We start from the raw sequence: 12,954 nt of genomic DNA on the forward strand, positions 1-12,954 counted from the left end.
GTATAAAAACCTCTATGCATGTACATACAAAGCCATCACAGAGGAGAGCTATAAAGTTTCATACCTTTATGCTGTTCACCTTCCCTTCTGTGATAAGTATTAAGTGCTGCAGGTAGGCTGGGTTGTAGAATAAAACAACTTGTTGCAAATACCTAAACCCCAAGAATTTTGCACCAGGCCACCAGTGCTCAGCCCCTTGGTGGTCCACGCTGCACCCTCAAAACCCTCACGTTGCAGCAGCTGTGGTTCCCCCTTCAACTTGTTGGCAGCACAGTGGGAACAGTCACTCAAGTTTTAAGACCTTTCACATCAACCTGCCTCCCTCCTTATTTTATTAGCCTTACTCTACACAAATGCTGTGCCAGTCAGCTCAAAGGGGACACTGATTAGCACCTATTAGTGAGCCTGCGGGGAGCACTCAGGGAACAAGGAACCTCTGTACTGGGACATCCAGTGGGCACCTGGAGGTACAAGGATGCAGATCCCCAAAAGTTCGGGCTACTTACGGAGGGTATCCAAGGAGCACATGTGGGAAGTCAAGTTTTAGAAATCACCTTGGATTCAGAACTGAATGTAGCTCAAATTAAAAGGAAAAAAAATCTTCCATGCATGAGTTAGAGAGGAAACAACACAAATGTCATTTAATTTACATGACAAAGTGCTGCCATTATTTCAGTATGACAGAATGCCACTAAGGGCAATTTCTGAAAATTATTTAAACAATGTAATGAGTTAAATGTCAGCATTAGCTAATTATGTTTATGCTAATTGTTAATTAGCCCCATAATGGAGACAGTCTTAATTAACAATAGTTATGTGTGTGTATATGTGTGTGTGAAAGAGTGTGTGTTGAGAGAGAGGCTGCAAAAAAAATGTTGTAAGTAATTTAATTTCCTGTAATCATAAGTATTTCATTTCAGACATTAACGAGAATTTTTCAATATACTTTAGAAAAGATGTGATTAACTTACAATGTATCTGTAAGCAACCCTTTCTGTACAACATCTGTTCTGTCACAATAATTGCAACTTTTTTTAAAAACAACCGTGAATCTTGGAAAGCTGTATCTCTCCCTGTTTTGCCACAGATTTCTATTGTGACAGAGAAAAACACACACTTCAGAAATATAGGCAGGGTTATGACAGGGAATCCCAGGCTAAAGAAGATCATTAATTTCCAAGATAGCAGGAAATCCTTATTATATTTATCAGAGGAAAAGCTGTTAATAGATTGATACTCATATCTGTGGACAGAATTGACACTTTTATTAAAACAATGTCCTACGGTGTGGTCCAATTCTAATGATTCAATGGCCTAAATTTAAAAAACAGTAACTAATTTTAAAAATTGTTTAAAAAATGCAAGTTTGGGCTAAAGTGGATAGTTCAACCCATCCTTATTCTGCAAGCACTTCGGAGCATTTTAAAGGCTTTGCTGAGCTGAGACTTCCATCCCCAGCTTCTCACTCCAGTCTCAGCCATAGATTATGTCAAAGTCTGCAAAGGCCGTGTGTTCAGGGCACTCATACGAGCCCCAAAATACCTAAAAGAGGCCTTAAATCAGAACTATATGCAGGAAAACAGGAAGTATCCCTTCCACATTTAGAATTTCACAGTCCCGCTTGGAAGGGCTCTAGCATCTCCCCAGTAGCTCTGTCTGACCTTTCAGTGGGACTTTCCGAAACAAATTGCTGTGAACTAGACAAGGGATGAGTAAATTAGAGAAGTGGGCACCTGCTAGCCTGGAAGAGATTACAAAATCGTAACATGTTACAAAGAGCTAGCATGTTAAAGATTGTTAGATTTCTGCAGCTGCACACCCACAAACTCAAACACACACATAATGGGATGCACTGGGATGCGTAATGGGAGTCACTGGCATCACTCCCCAGCTGTCGTTTGGTTTTGGAGCAAGATGTTTCATAGAAGTTCATGGTGGAAGGACAAAAGAAAATAGGCACAAGCTGAGATGAGACAGACTGGAAACAAGCAGCATTTCCTCACAGTGACGGTCAGTTGGGGGAGCAGCGTGTCAGGGAAGCCATGCAGACTCCATCCTTGGAGGTTTTCAAAGCCAGACTGGACAAAGCCCTAAGTAACGTGGCCTGACCTCAGAGCTGACCCCCTTTGAGCATGAGAGAGAGAGACCTCCTGAGGTGCCTTCTAACCTGATTTATCCTGTGATCCTATAAGAGCACCTTTCGGATGCACACTTCTAGTCCACAGGCCACAGTGCCAATTACTGGTCCCTAACTTAAAGCTAGCAGTGCTTCTTTCTATTCTGAATTCTTTTAGAGTTGAATGGAAAGCCACCATGTGGACACGTGCTGCCAAACACTGCTCTGAGAACCAGCATACAAACCCACCAAACCCAGCAGAGCTGGTGAGGTGTAACTGAGAAGAGCGTTTGTTTTGGAGTGTGCTTCTCAAGTACAATTAAATATCTAATTTAATTTCTTCCATGCTGCTGTTAAAAATACCAGGGCTTTGATTTAAGTTACGCCACCACTAAATATAGACACAGCAAATAATTCAGTGGCTTGCCAAAAACTAACAGTGGGCTATTAGTGGCATTCCAGGTCTTAAGGGACAAGAGAGCCTCTGGGAGTAGCACTGGTACCTACAGCTACTCCCCCTGCATACTGCAAGACTTTGGTTTTGACTGTCCTCATGAGGTCAGCAACTCTTGGCTGCTGCATTACCCCTCGAACGGAGAGATAAAGCCCTTTCTGATCTCTTCTGTGGCTTCTGTGGGCGGAAGTCTTCTCACACAGCCCTGAAGCACATGGCAAGAGTCCTTGAAACCAGTACAAGACCCAGGAAGTCTGTGGAGCTCAGGAGAGTTCACAAAGACAAGGTCCTCTGCATAGATGATCCATCACTATGGCCATGGCTCTCTGTGCCCCTCTTCTCCTTCCCTGCACCCAGCCCCAAGAAAATCTTGTAGAACTTGGCCTCGAGGCATTAAAGAAGATATATTTAAAGATGAGCGTGAGATAAAGCTGCGAGAAAAAAAAAATAGTAAAATTTCCTCTCCAACATATGAATTTACTATTGACTGCTTTGATGCCTGTAATCTGTGAATGAGAACGTGAGCAGATCTCCTACTTCTAACAGGCTTAATTAGTATCTGAAAGCATTATTGTTGCCTTAGAAATACAGTTTTGAACTTTAGTTCTGCCACAGTTATGCAGTAATGAGTATAAATGCAAATGATTGAACATAGAAGTCTCTAAAACTACCTTTGTAGTTAGTTAAATATAAAACAAAAGCAGCTTTCAGCCTCCAAGACATCAGTTTATAATTATGTTCAGAAAAATAAATGACAAACATCAATTAATTCTACAATGGTTACATAAAATAAATCAGACCTTTATTTCACAGTCTTTCTTCTTTTTAGCCTTCACCCCAACAGTGGAAGTTATAACTTTGTGCACAAACTTGACCTCCAGACAAATTTAAATTTTGTCCTTTTTCCAACAGAAACCTGCAGACTGACCCATTCCAAGGGGAGAATGATGACAACATTCTCTCTTTCTGTGTGAATTAAAAAATTCTGTTCAGGGATGGCCTATTTCAACGTTGCCAAGACTTGGGTATCAGAAGAGAGCTCACGCTGATACTGTTCTGAAAAGCAGTTCATTGGCAGTGAGCAACCTCCACCTCCAGAAAAATTGGTGTTTCCCTTACCTGCACTATATCTATCCTTCAACACATCCATTAACCTATGCATCTGTTTACTGATCAGATGAAAATCCTGGTACTTGGCAATTTTTTTGACACTTCCAGGCCTTTCTGCAGTTCTGGAACAGAGGGAACTCTTTAAAACTCAATCTTCAAAGGCATCTAGTTACCTTGTAGATGGCCAACTCCCTTTGAGACTCAGATACTTAAGTACAGTCAAGAATTGGGACCTTAATGGCTTTATTGTAGAAATTTTGCCTGTGTTAGGACTGAAGACCATGCCGTCTGTTCAGTTACTCAACCAATTTATTCTAGTAAAGCTCCATTATGGTGCATATAGCTGTTCTGATTTGTGACCCCTTGGGATCTGGTCCTTAACTTTATAGAGCACTTAAGGTGCTCAGATGAAGGATGCTAGCTGAATTTAAATTCTTGTTGTTTAAAGTATGTCACGATTGCACAGTCTGCTGTTTAGAAACCAAACCCAACTGCAAACAAGGAAATAAGGGCACATCTCAATCCCTCTGTCGCTGCTCTGTATCATGACATCTAGATGCTACAGGACATGCCGTTTGCCATCTTTTGGCCGTGAGTGGCAGGGGAACAGACACCCATGATGGACTTGCTATGCTCCCTGAATTTCACCAAGAGCTACTGAGCAAATGCAGCATGCCTGCTCCAGCCCTGCCAGGCTGCTATTGTGGACACCAGGACCTCATCCCCATGCTGCTACAGAGCAAGGGAGAAGAAGCGAAGTTATGCCTATGGCAATTGTGGTGAGACTGCAAAGTAGGCTTGTAAGCAAGTGGAAGCTGTGTGTCTGGCTCACAGCAAGGAGAAATGGGATCTGGCTTTGAGGGGGGATCTCAGGGCCTGCTGCCATCCCCACTCTTCCTTTCTAACAGCAAAACCTGCCTTTACCACACAGCCCACATACCACAAGGCAAGAAGTTCCCATTTGAGCCAAAGGATTAGGGTAACACATGGACAAATGAAGCAAAAGAATCCAAATTAGGAAATAAAAAAGTAGGATAATAAAACATGCACTATCCCCACCAAAAGTCAGCACATGCCACTGGTATCCAACCACTTTCAGTTTTGGCCAGGAAAGCTATGAATTGCTGCTCTCCCTGTGGAGTCTGACACAGATTTCTATTGCTAGGCAGCTTTTTTGCTCCTGGCAGGGGAACACCTTGCTTTCGAAAGCCAGTGAGCCCAGTGAACTTTGGAGCTGAGGATGTGCTGGTTCAGATGGTGATGAACCTCCTGCCTTTCCTCAGACACGGGCAGAAGTTTTGAAGACCACCAAGCACTGAGAGCAAGGGAGCAGCATGTGGGCCAGTAGCATAACACATAGTGCTGTGGAGTCTTGTGGGCTCAGTACCTGTGGAGTCACTCCCAGGGGTGAGGAAATCCAGATTTCATGAGGGCACACCTCGGAGGACAAGGTAGGGGCAGAAAATCCTTCCTTTTCCTCTGTGGGGCATCCCTCCAGCAGAGGCCCAGGCATTATGGACAGCGCAGGAAATCAGCTCTGAGGGCAGCAAAGATGCAGCTGAAGCATCCACACTGAGCCAAGAAACAAATTCAGAACCCAAGTCTCCGTGTTGGGACCCAAGTCCCTACAATGGGTCACCCCAGTGTGACCAGCAGGCGACACGCAGAAAGGCAGATCCCAGGCCCAAGCTATGGTACTAAATAAGGCTAAAACTCTCCCTTTCCTGGCCAAAGCCAGGCCTGAGCATGGATTTGAGTGTAACTGTGTGGTGGCAGATGATGCAAGACACCACACTTACATGCTGTAGGTGATGCAGGACAGCACACTTACATCGGTGTTTACCCAGGAATGTCATTGTACCCACTGCAGGTGCTGCAGGAACAGAGGATCCCCCACCTACACCTGCACACTCCGAGGGGCTTCTTCTGTTCCAACAGTAAAAGTTAGGCACAACTCAAGGAACCTGGGGCAGATAGGAGGAATTGGTCTTAATTAGCTAAACAGGCTATATGTGCTATTGCTCCACATTTATGTGGTTAACAGAACATATGTCCAAGGAAACAATTTTGTTGTCGCTTCCTTTGTATAGTTTCCAAACAAGTACGTTATTGTTTTATTAAGGCGGCAAATTCCCTGACTGATGGCTGCATTCGCACGATGACCTTGTCATTGTTTCCTCAAGTACTTGTAATTGTTACAGTGGAGAACATTGGGCTTTAATTATCTGTGCTAAAAACTCATACACTCTGGTTACACTCTGCTGATTGTATTGGATACACTACGATATTTATTTGCCAAAGAGGGAAAAATGGCAACGGCAAGTCAGTCTAAGGACTCTCACAAGAGAAAGTAATGGTGGATATTACAGGTTCCTAAAATACTGTAATAGCATATAGTAATTCAAGCAAGCCTGGTAATCAGTTGATGCTTGGGTTCAGTACAGATTACCTGCTATTATATCAGGCGGTCTCTCAATCTTGAGAAAATATCCGTTAAGGTATAAACATTTAAGCGAAAGAGGTATAGAATGTAAATACCATGGATTGGCAAACGGCCTGTGCTGCAGAAGCATCATAACTTCTTTCCCCCGTTTGAATGTAATGTATTCATTTCACACACCCAGCCAGTGGTAAGCATTACAAGGCTTCAATTGCCATGCATGCTCGTTATAAATAATTTAATTCAGATAGCCTTTCTATGAAATTCAGTCCCCATGAGGGTTTCCCACCAGCAGCCTGAGCCCAAACTTCTGAACCAAAGCCTGACAGTGACTACAGTGGGGGTAAGACAAAGAGCACCACTGCAAACCACAGCTCAGAGACACCAAAAACTTACAAATAAACATGAAGAACACTATATTTTGACAAAAAAAAAAAAAGATAAAAAAAGAAAAAAGTAATTTATATATGGAAATCAGAGGGATCTATGCCATGCCAGATTGTATGTTATTTATATGCCTTATTGCATGTTATAGCATGTTATTATAGCAATACTAAAGCCTTAGGGCTTCTGTTGTCTGTTTACTACAGAATATAAAGCCAGATAGTACATAGAGACAATAATATTGTATACAATATATCATGAATGTACAGCTACGAAATATTTCCCCCATATCCCTGTAAGAAGAGATCACTTAGAATATAAACAGCTTTTTCATTTGGGAGTCCCTGAGTCCAAAATGCCCAATGACTTTGACAAGGTATACATTTTGCCCATGCTGTGTTGTTTCAGATACAGTAATATAAATAAGAAGAGGATACCAATGGGACATTTTATGGGGAATGCTCTCATCTACGGCATTCCTTCTTCCCTTTGGACTAAGATATTTCAGGTTTTTTAGTCTCAAGAAATGGCATGAGACCCATCTGCTTGCACTGGCTTTGAGACCCCTTTAGTCCAATGAATCAAAACCAAATCAAACCAGAACCACCAGCTGCAAGTGAAGCCAAAAAAAAAAAAAAAAAAAAAGAAGACTAGAAATAAGGCTGACTTCCCTCTTTCCCCTCCAGTAAGGACCAGTAGCCCTCAGAAATAACCACCAAGGACCATGGTGTTTCCATCGCCCCCCAGGGTGCTCCAGGCAGGGCTCAGATGCCGTCCTACAAGATATGTCTTAGTCAAGCCCTAAAATCTAGAGTTTATTCAGGGGGGCAGTTTTCGCAGTAAGTGGCATGCAGGAGACTAAAAAGAAGACAATCTAATAATTCTGTCTTGCTTTCATGACTTTGATTTAATAAAGAGGATGAATTTTTAGTGAGCTGTGGCTGAGAACTGATGAATAACTTTTAGACCTGCATTTGTAACACCAGCCATAGGCTAAGAACAGCTTTTTTTTTTTCATACTGTAATTTCAAAGAAATATAATAGACAGAATCAACTGAGAAACCCAGAGATGGCATTTATCATCATTGCTATTACTGAACATGGGGTGGAGAGAAGTATGGCAATTCTTCCACACAGTGATACAGAATATGGAAAGATACAGAGCATGGAAATACATATATATATATATAACCTCACAATCAATTTCTGAAGAAGCTACAATAAAATGTACTTTATGAAGAAAGGCATACATATAAACAGTTGTCTGTTTATATATAACAGTTACCTGCCACAGGTGCATGTTTCCTCCCTGATGCCTCATTACATGTGTAGTCACCACCATAGTCTTACTGATGCTCTTGCTTGTGATTTTAATAAAATTTTGAAGTCCGTTTTTGCCACGTTCTGCTGCTTTTCCTCACAGTTGGTAGTGTTTCCCCCTATAAGCAGCCCAATTGATTTCACAGAGCAAAAGAAGGGTGGTCTCATCTGGTATTATTTAAAATGCACAGGGAGATTACAGACTAACGTAATGGCGAGCGCTATAGAGATGTTGTATGTGAACAGGAAACATGCACCAGGCTTTGGAGGAATGTAAGTCCTGTTTGGGTTTCATTATTATGTTCATTTCTGTCCTAATTCTTGCATACTGATTCTTCTATCACTAGAAGGTCTTTTTCAAGTTCATCTCCCAAATACATGTATATACATATGCATGTATATAAAAATATTATTGCTTATAATGTAAACATAATATTTTAGCCAAAATATTTTACAAGCCTATTTTAAAGTGCATTGCTCCTTAATTAAGTCAGTTAAACTTGCATATTTCTACTAGAAATGACTTACGAGCCATCATTTCAGCATTGTGGTACAGAGAAGTGTTTGACATACAAAAACACTGATGCAAAGTGACTTCATAGTTAATTCATTTCAGTTCACAAAACACATATTCAATAGTGAGAAATGATTTCGGAGTAATTTCATTTGTTATTAAGTTTAACGTAATGTGGCAGTATTAAATAAAGTGCATATATTAAAACCAATTTTTTTCATTTTAATTATTTCAGTTAAACTGAGAATGCTTTGCACTGTGAACTGAACAAAGCCACAGCAAGATACTTGTGCCAAACTCTGCCCTAGAGCCCGTGGAAAGATGCTGCTTTCACGTTGCACACTTACCTACAGCAGCCTGCCACCCCTGACTCCAGAAAGGAAAGAATAGCTGAAAGTTATTTAAAATGAAAAATGGGCAGTCATTGCCAGTGTACACACTTCAGAGTGGTCTGTATATTTCTACTAATGTGACAGACACTTAAATGAAAGAAGTGAATTCACAGCTACAATAAAACAGTGGCCAGGTCTCCCTTACTCTTATTTTATTTCTAGCAACAGTAATAAAATGGCTGTTTATTGAGCTTTTCTCCTCTTTTTCTTTACCTCTTTTTCATGATCAAACAGCAATGTTATTTATGAGAAAGTAAAATAATCTATTTTATTAAATTCTTGTTCCTGTGGTCCCACAGTAAATGGTGGCAAGATTTGACATTTTAACACATGCTGATGACAATATTTTCTTATTTTAGAAATGCTTGGATTCACTTAAAGGGCTGAGGTTTTACTTGGGCATTACAGAAAATTCAGCCAAGAATGAAAAGTAAAACTGTGGAATTGCTGTAATCAATGAGTACATGGTAAGGATAACAAGGCTATGCCAGTTAGATTAAAATACCCATGAAAACCAAAACACTAACAGAATAAATATACCATATGACTCTGCATGGGATGTGGGTTTACCATTGTTTCCGTATCCTTGTGAGCCCACGCCAACAGTTTCTGCATTGCCTTCTCTCTACAAAGTCCATCACCTGTTTTCAAATCTCTTTCTTAAGGATGGCTGCTCTGTAGACATTTGCAAAGAGTCAGTCCAGCAGATACTGCCTTGCTCCTTTTTCCCCTGTTCAAGTTCCTCGGCTGGACCACACGGTCTGGTTGGGCCCAGCACATCCTGACACAGGTCCAGATGTCACTTCTCTTGCTCATCTGTGAATTCCCATTAACCTGACTTGGTTCTTACATGAATCAGCCATGTAAAATTTGACCCATTTCCACCACAGCCCTCTTCATTTAATCCTTCTGCAGAAAGTGTCACCTCAGATATTTGTTTCAATAAAGTTATTGATTTCATATCTTCACTGCTTTTGCTACAGTATTTTAGGTCAGGAGGTCATGTGGCCCTGCCTCATCCAATAGCTGTCTGGTCGATAGCTTAGAAAACCTCAGTATTGACTGCTGGAAGAATGATCATGCAAAGAAATGGACCTGACATCAGTCAAACGGATTGTGTTTGGCAACCCAAGGGGGTACAAAGTGAACCTATACTGATAACTGGGTCAGCCTAATATAGATACACGTGTCACCAGTTTTAAAGTAATTGATTCTCTTAAAAACGAAATGAAGATGTGGCTGAAATGGTCTTTGGGACTGAGCCAGTGTCCATTAAAACCAAGATCCCCCTCAGTTTCATTGAGGCTTAGAATAAGACCATAGGACTGTGTCAATGAATGAGATAAGAGGCACGTGTATCTGATGCGAACCCATCATCTTGATGCTGCAGTTTGGAAATAAAAGTGGATTTAAAGCAAAAAGAAAATGTCAGAACCATCAATTTCAGCAAGGCTTCTGCCCTTCCCTCAATCTCCCAAAAGAACCCAGGAAAGTGTTATGTGCGTTTCTGTGTTTGAACAGCAGATGTAATCAGGAACCTAGACCGATATCTCTGCCTGAAAAGGCAGAAGAAACAGCTGTTTGTTATCACCTGCATGATTTCCTCTGTGTGCCTTAGATCCTAAGAAGTCCAAGACAGCTGGAAAGAAATGCCCTATGGAAACATTTTCCTCTATTCAGTAGTTAAAGTGCCAACCCAGACAACTAACATAGAGTACACAACTTTTGGACAGCAGAATTAAAAGACAAAACTGGTAATCTGGTGACTCTTTCCAACCCTCTTCTATGTTTCATAACCATTTTGATCTATTTCTCAAACAAAGTTTGAAATAGCAGCTAGAATCTGGCAGGCAGGAGTTCTGTTCCCCGTGCCAGTTCCACCACAGGTACCGATTATTCTCATTGCCTGTATCTGTCCTTGTTTCAATAGCCAGAAAATGGGAGTCGCAACAGTCATGAGAAAGAACCATTGTTACACACAAACCTCTGAAACAGCCACAAATTGCACCAGGGGAGGGTTAGGCTGGATATTAGGAAGAATTTCTTCATGGAAAGGGTGGTTAGGCGTTAGAACAGGCTGCCCAGGGAAGTGGTGGAGTTGCCATCTCTGGTGGTATTTATGAGATGTGTGGATGTAATGCTTGGGGACATGGTTTAGTGGTGGACTTGGTAGTGTTAGGTTGATGGTTGGACTTGATGACCTTAAGGACCTAAATAATTCTAAGATTTATGACTTTTTCTTCTTCAATTTATGATATGCTTATTAAAGAAACACTATATGTACAGCTGTTCTTACATTCCTGTCATCCAGTGGTAAAAACACTGGAGGAAATGATGCTTCCTCTGAATAAATGTTATTCTTGATCAAAGGCTCCAGGCCTGACACACAACTCTGCTTGGCAGACAATGATACCTTTTACCGAACAATGCTATTTTCAGAGCAAAGTCCAGTACACCTCACTTATAAATACCTGAGTATTTCTGTAACTGCGATTACTATACTGGCTGACACTTGTTTTTAATGTCCTGAGTATTGATACTTGGCTGCTAAGGAAAATAAATATTATCCTTTTAACTACTCTTTTTATATATATTAGGGACAAAGCAATGTTCTTTGCTGCTTTGGACTGCAAGATCTGTCACTTTTATGCCTTTATCTGCAAATGCTCTCCCCATCTCTCCCTAATCTTCACAAACTGATGTCCCAATGATATCAAAAAGTGTGCACTTCCAAACACAACAGTATTATGAGACAGTGACTTACCATACAATATTATATTTTCCTTCACATTTAAGCTTCCCAACAGATGGAGTTCAAACCAGCTCTTTCTGTAGGATTGGCTCTGCAGTCACCTTGTGTCACGTACCTCCCCAGATTTCCCTGCAAATACCCATCAGCCTACATTGCTTGGGTCTGTTGCAACAAGCAAACAATCTGCGTGATGAATATTCTGATCGTTAAGTTAAATACTTCTGAAATTATAAATCAACCTAATTCGGAATTGAAGGTGCAAGGCCTGCCTGAGGATCCAAATTTTCATGTCAAAATCAGCTAAAATGGGAGTCCCAACAGCTTATAACTTGGATCTATATCCAAGCTTATATCTTGGATTCCTAATGCCTAAATTAAGAAACATTTACCTCTAGCACCAAAGCATGTGGCATTTCTGTTGCTTCTTGACTGGTGTAGTTTTTCACATCCATTGTAAGTGCACAGAAAATGGTTGCAAAAACTAGTTTGATAGCAGAGTATATCTACTTTGTTTGATATGAACCAGAGGACATCCCTTCAATCTGCGTTCAGGCAGCCGAAAAAATTGCCTCGCCTCCTCCCCAGTCTGGAACTGAATAGTGAATTACCACACCTCAGCTGAGGCCATAGTAATAAGAAGTAACTGCATGCTAAGCATGCCTTAAAATACTCCGACCTCGTTACAGAATCACATTGAGCAGTGTCTTCACTATGCCTGCTTGAGTATACAGGAAGTTTCGCAGTACTGACAAGCCTGGGATTTCAACAAGGTTTTGCGATAAAGCATCAGGCAATTTTGCATTAGATTCCCTCCTGGTGTAAATCACCTGATGGAGCTGGTCTAATTTGCACCAGTTTGTAGAGCTGACCCTTTGACTTAACTCTCTAGATTAGATCTAAAAGGATAATCTTTTTATTCTCAGTGCATCTCATATCTCTATCACCTTCATTTCTAAATGCCTAAATAAAAAAATCATGATAGAGGGGGATTGTGCAGCCATCTGAGATTGTCTTTGACAAGTCTGATTCATAACTATATATGCAGCCTGTGTGCCTCCACTGTCCCCTCTAAATCCAATTCATCACAAATAGCATTGCGGGGATTTCAGTGAAGTTCTGTGGTGGAGACAGACATTTGGGATGTAGCTGAAGTTGGTCAGGCTCAAAGAATGGGGATGTGACTATGGGATGTGACTATAGGAACAGCTTGGCACTGTTTTCTGTAGCTCACCATATCAGAAACAGCCCAGAGCAGCCTGTCAATATGGGCAGATCAGGGATGTGGCAGCATTCCTTGAATTCACCAGGTTTGTTCTACTGAACAATTAAGCTAATAAGGGTGGAGTTTTGGCTTCTTGCTTTGCTCCTGAACTGAAAAACTTGGAGTCTCGGTTCTACCTGTCTCCTCCTTCCCCACAAACACACACACAGGTGCACTTCCCCAGCTATGCCAGCATCTGAAAATCACACAA

Source organism: Anser brachyrhynchus (genome assembly GCF_964034855.1).
Source record: "Anser brachyrhynchus genome assembly, chromosome: 4".
Taxonomy (NCBI): Eukaryota; Metazoa; Chordata; class Aves; order Anseriformes; family Anatidae; genus Anser; species Anser brachyrhynchus.